A 14,370-nucleotide genomic window follows, 5' to 3' on the forward strand; every position below is an offset into this window, starting at 1 on the left:
CTCTAATGCTTCCGGCAAGTAGGTGGGGGCAGTTTTTGCCAGGTTAGACACTATTACTGTGATTTTATTTGTCTACATTGCAACCATTTTCAAATAATTATATATTACGTATCTACAATTACACATTTCCTTCTCTCCTTGGTTTCCTATACTGCCTAATAATAATTGCCAGAGCTGGGATGACTACATACCTTACTTTGACTTGGATGGCCTTGGTTCACATCTTTTGCCCCCAGGTAACTATTAATGGCACCCTCTGTTTATTCTCAAGTGTCCCGATATGTATGTCAAATTATATGGTCACCCTAATAATAACTAATTAATCGTGTTTCTCTTCTAGAGCTGTACATACCTAATCTTATTTCAAGTTTGCATCTACCCTATGAAGTAAATTATATTACTGCCCCCATTATTCAATGTATTATTTCAGTCATTAAATATTTATTAATTAACTACCATATTCCAGGCAATGTGTTAAAAGCTGGTGATAAAATATGAGCTCAGTAGATTGAGTAGTAATAAATAATTGAGTAATAATAAAGAAACAGATTTGAGAAGTTGTTGCTTCATCAAGATCACATCGTTGGTGAGAACACAAGGTTTTAACCCAGTTGAGAATGATATAAAAGCCTAAGTTTTAACCACGACTTCTTCTGTATTTCTAGTAATGATAAATATTTTTAGTTACACATTGTTGGATGATCTAGGTAGCCATATTAGCCATATAAATACTAAAAAGATCAACATGTATCAAGTTTTAACAGCTGATTAAAATATCTCATGTAATAATGTAATAATGTGTTAATAGTAAAGATATTTGCTACCAAATTTTTATTCAATATACATTACCATTTAATCTAATCATCGTTGTATTAAAGATTAAGAAGGATTAAACCAAAAAGGTCTACATTAAAAAGACTGCATCTGGTGTGATGTCTACTGGCCAAAAGCATTAAAGATCTTTGTACAGGACTTTTGTCAATATTGATTTTTTTTCTTCTCTAAAAACAAGTGCCTCTGATTTTCTATAGCAGAGAACATGCAAAGGTAGTCCTTTATGGTCTTGTCATTTTACAAAATTACCCATTTAAAAATGATAAAAATTTTAATATTCAGAATATCCATCAACACCTTAAAAACATTATCGATTGGATTGAATACACAAACCATTAAAAAGTAAAACTGGCCCTTTGATAAAGGAAAATTTGTTTCTCAGTATTCATTAATTTTTAATCAGAAGAATGGTGATAACATGATTGGGTTAATATGAATAGAGACTGTATTCATGTCCCTTTCTAAGAAAGAATGGTGACTTTTTAAAGGAGGCCCAAATTAGGAAATTGGAGAGGTAAATGAGAACACTAGTCGATGATCCCTATATTCAGAAATTAATCAGTGACCAAGTGTCATTTAATAGCCTCATAAAAGCTTTTTTTTAATGTTCTTCCAAGTAGATAACAAGGTACAGTTCATCTCAACTAAAGTAATTTTATGACATTGTGCTATTGTTTATTACATGGGCATTTTTTGCTGTTATGTTATTCTACCAATTGACTGAAATAAATAAATGGCTGGAAATGGTTCAAGCTTAAAAGTAGTGATGAAACAAGTAAAATTATTTACTTTTTATTATTTACTATAGCTTAAGATGAAATTGTAAGCATCAAGACTAAACACAATCTATGTTTCCTGGCACATACAAAATTTGGTGTAAGTCAACAAAACAGCAAAATTTGTCTAAAAACTATAATGATGAACATCTAAAAGTTGGATTTTATGGGACCTATAGATGGCCCAATGCTCAGTGCATTATCAATTTTTAAAATTCAATAATGTTGTAAAATATTTATGTTTTTTATCTTATTCAAATTTTAACTGGTTAATTGTGTTTTCTCAGAGTGGGAAATGCAGAATAGTTTCCAGTACAAAACTGATGAATTGTTTTGATGAGGACAGAGAAGGGAACAAAACAAAGGCATCATGCAGAGTTGCATCCTCATGGCAAAGATAGCAGAATTAGCAACATATTTGGAAAGAAAGCCGAGTGACCCTTCAGCAAAGTTCCTTCATCAGATGATACTGATGGTCACTATATAATGCAAGTGGCATCAGGGAGAAGAAAGCACATTGTGTGAGTAGGCAGCTGCTTTGCAGCACAACTGGATACCATGTTAAGGTTTCTTAGCCTATGTATGCTATAGCCAAGAGAGGGAAGGGCTTGATGAGTTTCTGTTTTATTTACCATTGAGCATCCATTCTGCAGATGAGATATTTTGCTTGATGGTCATTAAAAAGCTATGAGGTGGAATAGAAAACGTATGTTGTGATCAGTAGCAAAGACGCAGCAACTACTTATGAAGCAATGAAGGATTTTGAATTAAAGGAGTTGTGCCTGATTATCAATCTAATATCACTATTTATAGAAAATAGTGTGTCTCCAGATCTTGGTTTAATATGAAAGAAACAGTAAAAAAAATATGAATATTAATGAATTATGGCTATTGATTTTAACTCTTTACAGAATACTGTAAAAAAGAATATGTAGCAGTTTCAAAACTCTACCTTTTCACACTCCTGTTATGGAACAAGATGCTTAAGTGAACCCTGAAGATGAAAGATGGGATTTAAAAATCACCTTTCTTCATTACAATGATAATGCCAATAGAGACCTTTTCTATCATTTCAGATGGTTTGCTCAAGTGGCAGATTTTAGTGATTTATTCAGTCTTGAGTGCATGCGCCTATCACTTCAAGGAAGCATTGTCATTATTTTTTTATTGTTGGAGATAAGACACCAGGGTTTTAAGAAGAACAAATTGTGGTACAAACACCTCAGTCTTTGCAAGTTGAATTCATTTCAAATGCTTTGTGTGTTTCCCTCACTCCCACTCAACTGTGAAAGAAATCACTGACATGTTTTTTGGTATGATTAAACACCCATCCAAAAACTATAACAGCAAAAGAAAAACTACTTTCTACAGCTGAAGACAAGATTAGGATTCCATTCACTGTGATCCTTCAAGTTCCAACATTTGAGTGTGTTATGTGGTATGATTATTATCTTCGGTGTCAGATAATGAGCTGACATGGTCTTCATAATCTGGATGTACATTTGACCCAGATGTCATTGTGTACCTTACTTCATTTATGATATTAGTTTATATTATTAGTATATTACAAAACAATCTCTCTCATTAACATGTAATTATTATTACCACCAAATAATAAATACTGTTGCATTCTTACTATAATTTTCTATGTAAGGCAGTGCGTATGTCTGAAAATCTGTTAATTGATATACAGATGCCATAATTTGAAAAATATTGGTCTAATTCTTAAGGGATAGAAGGAATTAAAGTCTGTCCTATGAAAAGCAGGCAAAAATAAAAATACAAGTGAAGCATTTTCAAACTAATATAAACAAATGGGAAATCTAGAGAAATACCTAAGTGTGCCAAGTGAACTAAGCTAATGTTTTAAAGAACCAAATTTCTTTCTTTCTTTCTTTCTTTCTTTCTTTCTTTCTTTCTTTCTTTCTTTCTTTCTTTCTTTCTTTCTTTCTTTTTTTTAGACAGACTCTCACTCTATCACCAAGGCTGGAGTGCAGTGGCGCTATCTCAGCTCACTGCAACCTCCTTCTCCCGAGTTCAAGGGATTCTCGTGCTTCAGCCACAGGAGTAGCTGGAATTACAGGTGTGTGCCACCATGCCCAGATAATTTTTGTATTTTTAGTGGAGATGGCGTTTCATCATGTGGCCAGGCTGGTCTTAAAGAATCAAATTTCTAAATGGTCATTGCTATAGACCAAATGTTTGTGTCTCCCCAAAATTAAATTCTACAGCCTAAATCCCCAGTGTGATCGTATCTGGAGGCAGGACCTTTAGAAGTAATGAGGCCGTGAGTGTGGAGCCCTCATGAATGCTATTAGTGCCCTTATGAAGGAATATAGAGACTAGAGCTCACACTCTCTCCACCATGTGAGGCCACAACAAAAAGACGAACAGTTATAAACCAGGAAGACGGCCTTCACCAAGGACCCAATCCTGCTGGCACCCTGATCTCAGACTTACAACCTTCAGAACTGTAAGAAATAAATGTTCATTGTTTCAGTCACCCAGTCGATGGGATTCTGTTATAGCAGCCCAAACTGACTGAGACAGTTATTTAATCAAGCAATTTGCAAATTTTTTTACCACCTTCCTCAGTAAGAAATACATTTATTTCATCAGTCCAACACACATAAACATACCTGTTAGTCATCTTTGGCCAGGTTATATTATGGTAACAAACAACTTAAAATCTTAGGGGTGTCAAAATAAAGGTTAATTCCTCATTATGTACATGCAGGCTATTCATCAGTGGTGGCTCTGTTCTAGGCTGTAACTCTCTCTTCTAGTCTGTAGAAGGGCCACAACCCTGTTCTGTCATTCCAGAACTCTGCCTAAGGCAGCAGCCCTATCCTAAGATGTGCTTATGGCAAATGGAAAGAGTAAAGCACTGAGCAAACCTATATAATTGCTCTAAACACTACTGCTCAGGCTTGGTGTGTGTTGCATGCTTACATTCCATTGACTCTAGTGAATCTTATGGCCCACTGCAAACATCAATACGGTGAGGAAGCACACCACGGTCACGGGAACCCGGCAAGTGAGCTAGCAGCAGAGTAGGATGCCTGGCATAATTCTCCAACAAGGAAGGGCAGGTGGCCCAGGGAGTGAATAATTGTGGAAAATAATGCTATCACATTCATATGTGTACATGAGTACAGAATGTACATAGTTAAACCAACATATCACAATATAGTAATTACCCTTATAATTTTTGATGCATCGTATTTCCTATTCTACTGTGTTTTACTTTTTTTTCAAAGTTGCAACCCACTAAACTGAATATTTGACCCTCTGATGGCATTTTGAAAAGCCCTGCTCTAATGGCCTACACAAGTTTTTGCAGTTTCTAGTGTCCCAGTGAGAAAGTGAATGGATCTTTGCTCATTGGTTTTCTTACCATTGAATGAGACAGGCCCATCTTTGATTCTGAATTTAAGGATGTGTATCAGTCTATTCTTGCACTGCTATAAAGAAATACTTGAGACTGGGTAATTTATAAAGAAAAGAGTGGCTCATGGTTATGCAGGCTGTACATGAGGAATAGTAGCTTCTGCTTCTGGGGGGGCCTCAGGAAGCCAATTATGGTGGAAAAGGGGGCATGAGATGTCCCCTATGGTAGGAGCAGAAACAAGAGAGATAGGGGAGGTGCTACATACTGTATTTTTTAGTGCATAATCTGATTTTTTTTTAATTTCTTCTACAAAAAAAAAAAAAAAAAAAAAACAGGATCCATGTGCAGAACATGCAGGTTTGTTACATAGGTATACAGTGGTTTTCTGTGTCTATTAACTATTAACCATGGTGGTTTTCTGCACCTATTAACCCATCCTCTAAGTTCCCTTCCCTCACTCCCCACCCCTCAACAGGCCGTGGTGTGTGTTGTTCCCCTTTCTGTGTGCTACACACTTTCAAACAATCAGATCTCACAAGAATTCACTCACCATTGCAAGGACAGTACAAAATGGGATGGTGCTAAACCATGGGAACCCACCCCCATGAACCAGTCACCTCCCACCAGGCCCCACCTCCAACATTGGGGATTACAATTCAACATGAGATTTGAGTGGGCACACAGATCCAAACCATATCCGGGTGTGTGACTGATAGGGTAGAACACTGGAGTCAGAAGTTGAACAGTTTGGTTCTGACTCAGCCACTGGTTGGCTGTGTGATTTATTCACACTTTCTAAGCCTTTTTCCCATCTGTGAAAGGGGGATAATGACATTTGCCTATCCTACCTCAAGTGATAAATGAAACTTAAATGCTGCTTGGCACTGTTCTGAGCACTTTACATCTCCTAACATATTCAACCCACGTGTCAACCCAGTAGATATTAAGTGCTACTAATATCCTTGTTTTGCAGAAGAGGGAACTGAGACACAGAAAGGTTAGTGATTTATAAATGGTAGATTCAAGATGCAAAGCCATGCTGCCTGGTTTCACAGTCCATGTTCTCGAACATTATGCTATTTGGCCTCTACCATGGAGATATTTGAAGTGTGTGAAACCACCACCTTTAAAATTGTGCATTATCATTATGCTTGTTATTCATTCTCTGGGAAGCTAATGGGCTGTTTTTTATTTTTCAGTGTGTTCCTAGTGAAACTTGCACATCCACTAACAGTGAAATTGGCCACAGTTCTGATGGGCAGATGGCTTGTTCCCAAGTCAGAGACCCATAACAGATGTAGCTTCCTATTTTGTTTCAGCATATCCCTTGGTTGGCTGAATCTCTCTCTCCCAATGCAGAGCAAGACCAGTAGGTTAGGCCCACAGAACATGACTGTGCATTCACCTACTAACAATTAACAACTAGAATCATTGCACATGGACCCCAAACATTAACTTTTAAAGTTCAACCCCATTCAGTTTTGGTATATTAATTTTGCTAGAGCATACAAGTAAATGAGGGCCACCATTTGTCCTGTAGGTTTGTATTCTCAATCTCCCCAATGTAATCACTTTCTGGATTGCTCTTTAAAAGACTTGCTTACAATGACATCCAGTCTTGCCATAATGAGATCATTTCTCCAAGAAAAACACCAAATCTGTGTTAAATTTATTTCTATTCTTTTAAAGACTCAATTTTGACAAGTTCAAAATAAACTATTTTAAAAAGTACTCTGTAATGAGAGAACATATAAAGACTTGCATATGAAGAAACTCTGTTTTCTGAAGAACTATTTAGGGAAGAAAACTGCTTTGTATCCATATATAATTTCCACTTTATAGATTCTATCACATAACTAAAGGTCTTTATCTCAAAGCTAGATGTGTGTTTTGGGACCGATTTATGACCAAATGTGTCAATGTCTGACCACCTAATGGAAGAATACTTTGCAATGATGTGTAAAATATCTGCTTTTGTAAAAAAAACTGGATATAGTAAATAAAGTATTTAGCGTTTACCAAGGTTATCAAAATATTTGTGCTGTCACTTGGCATTGGTATTTTATCTGGAAAATTCATGGCCTAACAAAATCTCACGTCACTTGGTGTTTAAAAAAATTTTATCTTGAAAATCAGCCTTGAGATATAATTTGAATATCTTAAAAGTCTTTAATTTTAAATGAACAAATGATGTTTTGACAATGTATACTGTAACATGACCACCATTGGAATCATGATATAGAATAATTCCATAATCTTGAAAATTCTTCTTGGGCCTTTCTGCAGTCCATCCCTCTCCCTAGTCCTGGTCCAATGTGGTTTCGATATGGGGGCGGTTTCCCCCATACTGTTCTCTGTAGTAAATAAGTCTCACGAGATCTGATGATTTTATAAATGGGAGTTCCCCTGTGAAGACTCTCTTACCTGCCATCATGTAAGACATGACTTTGCTTCTCCTTTGTCTTCCACCATGAATGTAAGGCCTCCCCAACCATGTGGGACTGTGACTCAATTAAACCTCTTTTCTTTATAAATTACCAAGTCTCGGATATGTCTTTATTAGCACTGTGAGAATAGACTAATACATGGTCCATGATGATGACTGATCTACTTAATTTTTGTCATTATAATATTACCTCTTCTAGAATTTCATGTAAATGGAAACATACAGTAGGTATTCTTTTAATTAAATTGTAACCGCTTCATTGAACTATAATTCACATACTATACAATTCACCTTTTAAAGTTCAATGGTTTTTAGTATATTCAGTGATATGTGCAACAATCACCTTAGTCAATTTTAGAACATTTTCGTTACCTCAAAAATAAACCTCATACCTTTTAGATAACACTCCCCTACCTCCCTATCCCCACGTCCCTAAGCAATCACTAATCTACTTTCTGTATAGATTTTCCTATTCTGGATATTTCATATGAATGGAAGCATATAACATGTGGTCTTTTGTGCCTGTCTTTTGTTCATTTAGCATAATGTTTTCAAGGCTCATTCATGTTGTAGCATGTGTCAGTACTTCATTCCTTTCTATGGCTGAATAACATTCCTTTATATACATATAGTACATTTGGTTGATATTAAATACATTCATCAGTTGATAGACATTTGAGCTGTTTCTACCTTTTGGCTATTATGAATATATTATCATGAACATTTGTGTAAAAGTATGGACATACAGCTTTGTTTCTCCTAGATGAAGCAGAATTTCTGGGTCATAGGGTAACTCTATTTTTAATTATTTGATAAACTACCAGGATGTTTTCCTAAGCATTGGCATCATTTTACATTCCAACCTGCAGTGTTTGAGGGTTCTGATTTCTCCACATTCCTGCTAACACCTATTATTATCTGACTTTTTGATTCTAGTCATTTTAGTTGGTTTTATCTCATTGCAGTTTTGATTTGCATTTTTCTGATCACTGCGGATGTTGAGCAACTTTTTACATACTTTCTGACCATTTGTATCTTTGTTTGTTTGTTTGTTTGTTTGTTTTGAGACAGAGTCTCGCTCTGTCGCCCAGGCTGGAGTGCAGTGGCTGGATCTCTGCTCACTGCAAGCTCCGCCTCCCGGGTTACGCCATTCTCCTGCCTCAGCCTCCCGAGTAGCTGGGACTACAGGCGCCCGCCACCTCGCCCAGCTAGTTTTTTGTATTTTTTAGTAGAGACGGGGTTTCATCGTGTTAGCCAGGATGGTCTGGATCTCCTGACCTCAAGATCTGCCCATCTCGGCCTCCCAAAGTGCTGGGATTACAGGCTTGAGCCACCGCGCCTGGCCCATTTGTATCTTTTTTAACGAAATGTCTGTTCATATCCCTTGCCCATTTAAAAATTATTAGTATTTTTTATTGAATTGTAAGAGGTTGTTTTGTATATTAGATACAAGTTCCTTGTAGTAGATTAGATGCAAATTCGTAGATGCAAATTAGATACATAATTTGCAAAATTTTCTCCCATTCTGGGGATTATTTTTTTCACTTCCTTGATGGCATCCTTTGAAACACATTTTGAATTTTGATGGAGTCAATTTATCTATTTTTTTATTTGTTGCTCATGTTTTTAGTGTCATTTCTACGAGTTACTCATGCTTGTAGTGTCATTTCTATGAATCCTTTACTAAATCCAGGTGATAGTTTTACCTATATTTTCCTCTGAGTATTTTATAATTTTAGCTCTTGCATTTAGTGCTTTGATCTATTTTGAGTTAATTTTATGTAAGGAAAGTTTGCATCGGGTCTAATTTCATTCTTTTGCATGAAGCTGCACAGTTGTCTCAGCACCATTTGTTATAAAGACAATTCTTTCCATATTTAATAGTCTTGGCATCATTGTCTAAAAACAGTTAACTAGAAATGTAGGGTTTATTTCTGTACTCTCATTCTATTCCATAAATCTACGTGTCTATCCTTATGCCAGTACCACACTGTCCTCATTACTGTTGATTTGTAGTAAGGATTGAAATTGGGAATTGTGTGTCCTCCAACTTTGTTCTTTTTTAAGATTGTTTTGGCTATTCTCCTTCCTGTTCAATTCCATATGAATTTAGAATAAGCTTGCCAATTTCTACAAAGTCAGCTGAGATTTTGATGAGAAGTGAGATAAATCTGTTGATTAGTTTGGTAAGTATTGCTATCTTAACAATGTTACATCTTCCCATCTAAGAAAATGGAATGTTTTCTTAGCTATTTGATCTTATTTAATTTCTTTCAACAACTTTTGTAGTTTTCAGAGTATACGTTTTGCACTGCTTTTTCAAATTTATTCCTAAGTATTTTCGATGCTATTGTAAATGGAATTGTTTTCCTAATTTTATTTTCAGTTAGTTCATTGCAATTGAATAGAAATACATTGATTTTTATATAGTGGTCTTGTATCCTGCAACCTTGCTAAACTCATTTATTAGATCTAATATTTTTTAATGGATTTCTTAGGATTTTCTACATATTAGATCATATCTTCTACAAATATAGATTGCTTTACTTCTTCCTTTCCAATCCAGATGCCTTTTATTTTTTAATTTTTCCTTCCTTCCTTGCTTCTTCCCTCCCTCCCTCCCTCCCTCCCTCCCTCCCTCCCTTCCTTCCTTCCTTCCTTCCTTCCTTCCTTCCTTCCTTCCTTCCTTCCTTCCTTCCTTCTCTCTCTTTCCTTCTCTCTCTCTTTCTTTCTTTTTTGCCTAATTGTCCTTACTAGTCCCTTCAGTATAATGTTGAATAGGAGTGAGAATGGATATCTTTGTCTTCTTCCTGCTCTTAGGAGGAAATATTTAGTTTTGTACCATTAGGCATAGGTTTGTTGTGAGTTTTTTATAGATGCCTTTTATCTGATTGGGGAAGTTCATGTCTATTCCAAGATTTTTGAGTGTTTTTTTTTTAAATCTTAAAAGGGTTTTGGATTGTGTCAGATGCTTTTTCTGCATTACTGATATGATCATGTAATTTTTAAAACTTCTATTCATTGTAGGTATTATATTAATTGATTTTCTGATATTAAACCAACCTTGCATTCCTAGAATAAACTTCATTTAATTTTGATATATAATTATGTATATATATATATTGCTGGGTTCAGTTCACTAGTATTTTGTTAAAGATTTTGCATCCATGGTTATAAAAGATATTGGTCTATAGTTTTCTTTTCTTGTGATGTCTTGTCTGTTTATAGTATCAGGATAATACTGGCCTCATAAAATAATTTGAAATGTGTTCACTCCTCTTCAATTTTTTGGAAGAGGTTTTGAAGAATTGTTATTCTTCTTTGAATATTTGGAAGAAGTCAGCAGTGAAATAATCTGGGTCTGGTCTTTTCTTCTTTTCTTTGTGGGTAGTCTTTTGATTAGTAATTCAACCTTCCTACTTGTTACAGGTCTAGTAAAATGGCTTACTTCTTTTTAAGTCAGTTTTGATAGTTTGTGTCTTTGTAGAAATTTGTCCATTTCAGTAAATTTTCCAATTTTTGACTTATAATTTTTCATAGAATTCCTTTATAATCATTTATATTTCTATAAGGTTGTGGTAATGTTTCATCTTTTATTTCTGATTCTGGCAATTTGAATCTCCTCTCTTTTTATAGTGGTCAATCTAACTAAAGGTTTGTCAATTTGGTTGACTTTGTCAAAGAAACTTTTTTGTTTTTATCGGTCTTCTCTATTACTTTTCTATTGTGTATTTCTACCCTAATCTTTGTTATTTCCTTTCTTCTGCTTGTTTTAGGTTTAGCTTGTTCTTCTTTTTCGAGCATCATAAAATGGAAGTTTGGGTTATTGATTTGAGATATTCTTTCCTAATGTAGAAATTTATGACTACACATTTTCCTCCAAGCATTGTATTAGCAGCATTATACTAGTGTTGATATGTTGTATTTTCATTTTAATTTATTTCAAAATATTTTATGGTTTCCCTTTTGATTTCTTTTTTGGTCCACGGATTATTTAGGAGTGTGTTATTTAACTTTCACAAATTTAGGGATTTTTCTTGCTATCAATCTCTAGTTTTATTTCATTGTGGTTGGAGAATATTTTTGTGATAATTTTATTTCAAAACATTTATTGAGGTTTATTCTATGGTGTATTAGGCCATTCTCATATTCCTGTAAATGAGTACCTGAGACTGGGTAATTAATAAGAAAATAGGTTTAATTGGTTTCTAGTTCTGCAGGCTGTACGGGAAGCGTAGCACTAGCATCTGCTTCTGGGGAGGCTTCAGGAATCTTACAATCATGGTGGAAGGTGATAGGGGAGTAGGCATCTCACATGGCAGGAACAAAAGTGAGAGAGAGTGTGTGTGAAGTGGAGAGGTGCCACACACTTTTAAATGACCAGATCTCATGTAATCTCAGAACGAGATATCACCTATCACTAAGGGGATGGCCCAACCCATCAATGAGGGAGCTGCCCCCATGATCCAATAACTTCCACCAGGTCACACCTCCCAGACTGAGGATTGCATTTCAACATGAGATTTGGGTGGGGACAAATATCCAAACTATACCATATGACATGGCACGTGGCCTATTCTGAAAGTAGTTACTCATTTGTTTCTGACTCTCTTTATTTAGTATAATACTTTGAGATTCATCCATGGCATTGCAAGTATCAGTAGTTCCTTTTAATTGCTGAATAATACTTTATTGTATGGATGTGGATATTCCACTACTGTTCATCTATAATCCAGTTGATGGATATTTGGTTTGTATTGAGTTTTTTACTGTTATGAATGAATCTGATATCAGCATTCACATGTAAGACTTTGTGTGTGTGTGTGTGTGTATATATATATATATACACTCTCTATATAACATACAAATATATATTAACACGGATGTTCATAGTAGTTTTATTTTTTCTTTGGTAACAGCCATAAACTAGAAACAACCCAAGTATTCCTCCACAGGTTAATGTTATAGTTGTGTATTCATACCATGGAATACGGTGCAGCAACACAAAGAAAAAAAAATATTGATGCAACAACTTCAATGGACCTCAAGGGAAAAAAAGCCCATCTCAGAAGGTTACATACTATGTACTTCCATTTATAAAATTTTCTTGATATAACAAAATTATAAAGATGGAGAACAGATTGGTGGCTACTAGGAATTAGAGATGGTGGTGGGTGGTGTGCCTATAAAAGGATAGCATGAAGGAGCCTTGTGGTGATGGAACACTTGTGTGTGGTAGTAGTTACACATTTCTACACATGGATAAAATTGCATAGAAACTACACATATACAAATACATATGCAAAATGATGAAATCTAAATAAGCTCTGTGGACTGTACCAATGTCAATTTGCTGGTTTAGATATTGTACTGTATTTAAGCAAGATGTTCATGTAGGGGGAAACTGGGTGCGGAATACATGGGATCTACCTTGCAATTTTTTGGCAACTCTTGTGAATCTATAATTATTTCAAAATGGAAAGTTCAAAATACAGATATATATTGTTAATTGCCTGGAAGATACATATCCCAATGTGAATGTTCTTGATTTATTGTGTAGTGTGTTTTTTGCTTTATTTTTAGCAATAATGCCTGATTAAGTTCTGGGAAAGAAGGTTGTATGACAGAAACACATTGTATTTTTCAGTGTCCAAATGCATACTAACAAGTATTAGTCTTATACTCATAATTTTTCTTTTTAAAAAACAAAAAAGTTAAAACCAGCTAATCAGCTAAAAATTATATCCACTGAGGTGAGAGCATTTAGCATTCACCATGTTAAAATTATGTACTTGTATTTATTTTAGAGCAGTGGTTCTTAACTTTTTCTAATTCATAATACCTTAAAAGCTTAGGAAGGCTATGCATACATCTTAGAATTGTATTCTTTTTTTAACTTTGATTTTAGAATCAGGGGGTACATGTGCAGGTTGGTTACAAAGGTATATTGCATGATGCTGAGATTTGGGGTATAATCGAACCCATCACCCAGGTAGTGAGCATAGTACCCAATAGGTAGTTTGTCAGCAATCGTCTCCACTTCTCTCCCCAACCTAGTAGTCCCCAGTGTCTGTTGTTCCCATCTTTATGTCCATGTGTACCCTGTGTTTAGCCCCCACTTATAAGTGAGAATATGTGGTTTTTGGCTTTCTGTTCTCGTGTTAATTTGCATAGGAAAACAGCCTCCAGCTGCATCCATGTTGCTACAAAGAACATGATTTTGTTCTTTTGTATAGCTGCATAGTGTTCCATAGTGTATATGTATCACATTTTCTTTATCCAGTCCACCACTGATGGGCACCTGGGTTGATTCCATATTTTTGCTATTGTGAATACTGCTGGAATGAACATATGAGTACATGTGTCTTTTGGGTAGAATGATTTCTTTTCCTTTGGGTGTATACCCAGCAATGGGATTGCTGGGTTGAATGGTAATTCAACTCTTAATTCTTCGAGGAATCTCCAAACTGTTCTCCATAATGGTTAGACTAACTTACTTTCCCACCAACCATGTATGTGTCTGTTTTCTTGGCAGTCTTGCCAGTATCTGTTTGTTTTTTGTTGTTACTGTCTATTTGTTTGTTTGCATGCTTGCTTTTTAACACAAGCCATTCTGACTGGTGGGAGATAGTATCTCATTGTGGTTTTACTTTGCATTTCTCTGATTATTACTGATGATGAGCACTTTTTCATATGCTTTTTGGTTGCATATATGTCTTTTTTTGAGAAGTATATGTTCATGTCCTTTGCCTACTTTTTAATGGGGTTATTTGGTTTTGCTTATATATTTAAGTTCTTTATAGATTGTCGATATTAGACCTTTGTCAGATGCATAGTTTGTGAATATTTTCTCTCATTGTGCAGCTTGTCTGTTTACTACCTTGATAATTTTTTTGTTGTTGTTGTGCAGAAGCTCTTTAGTT

The sequence above is a fragment of the Chlorocebus sabaeus genome, chromosome 22 (assembly GCF_047675955.1).
Source record: "Chlorocebus sabaeus isolate Y175 chromosome 22, mChlSab1.0.hap1, whole genome shotgun sequence".
Lineage (NCBI taxonomy): Eukaryota > Metazoa > Chordata > Mammalia > Primates > Cercopithecidae > Chlorocebus > Chlorocebus sabaeus.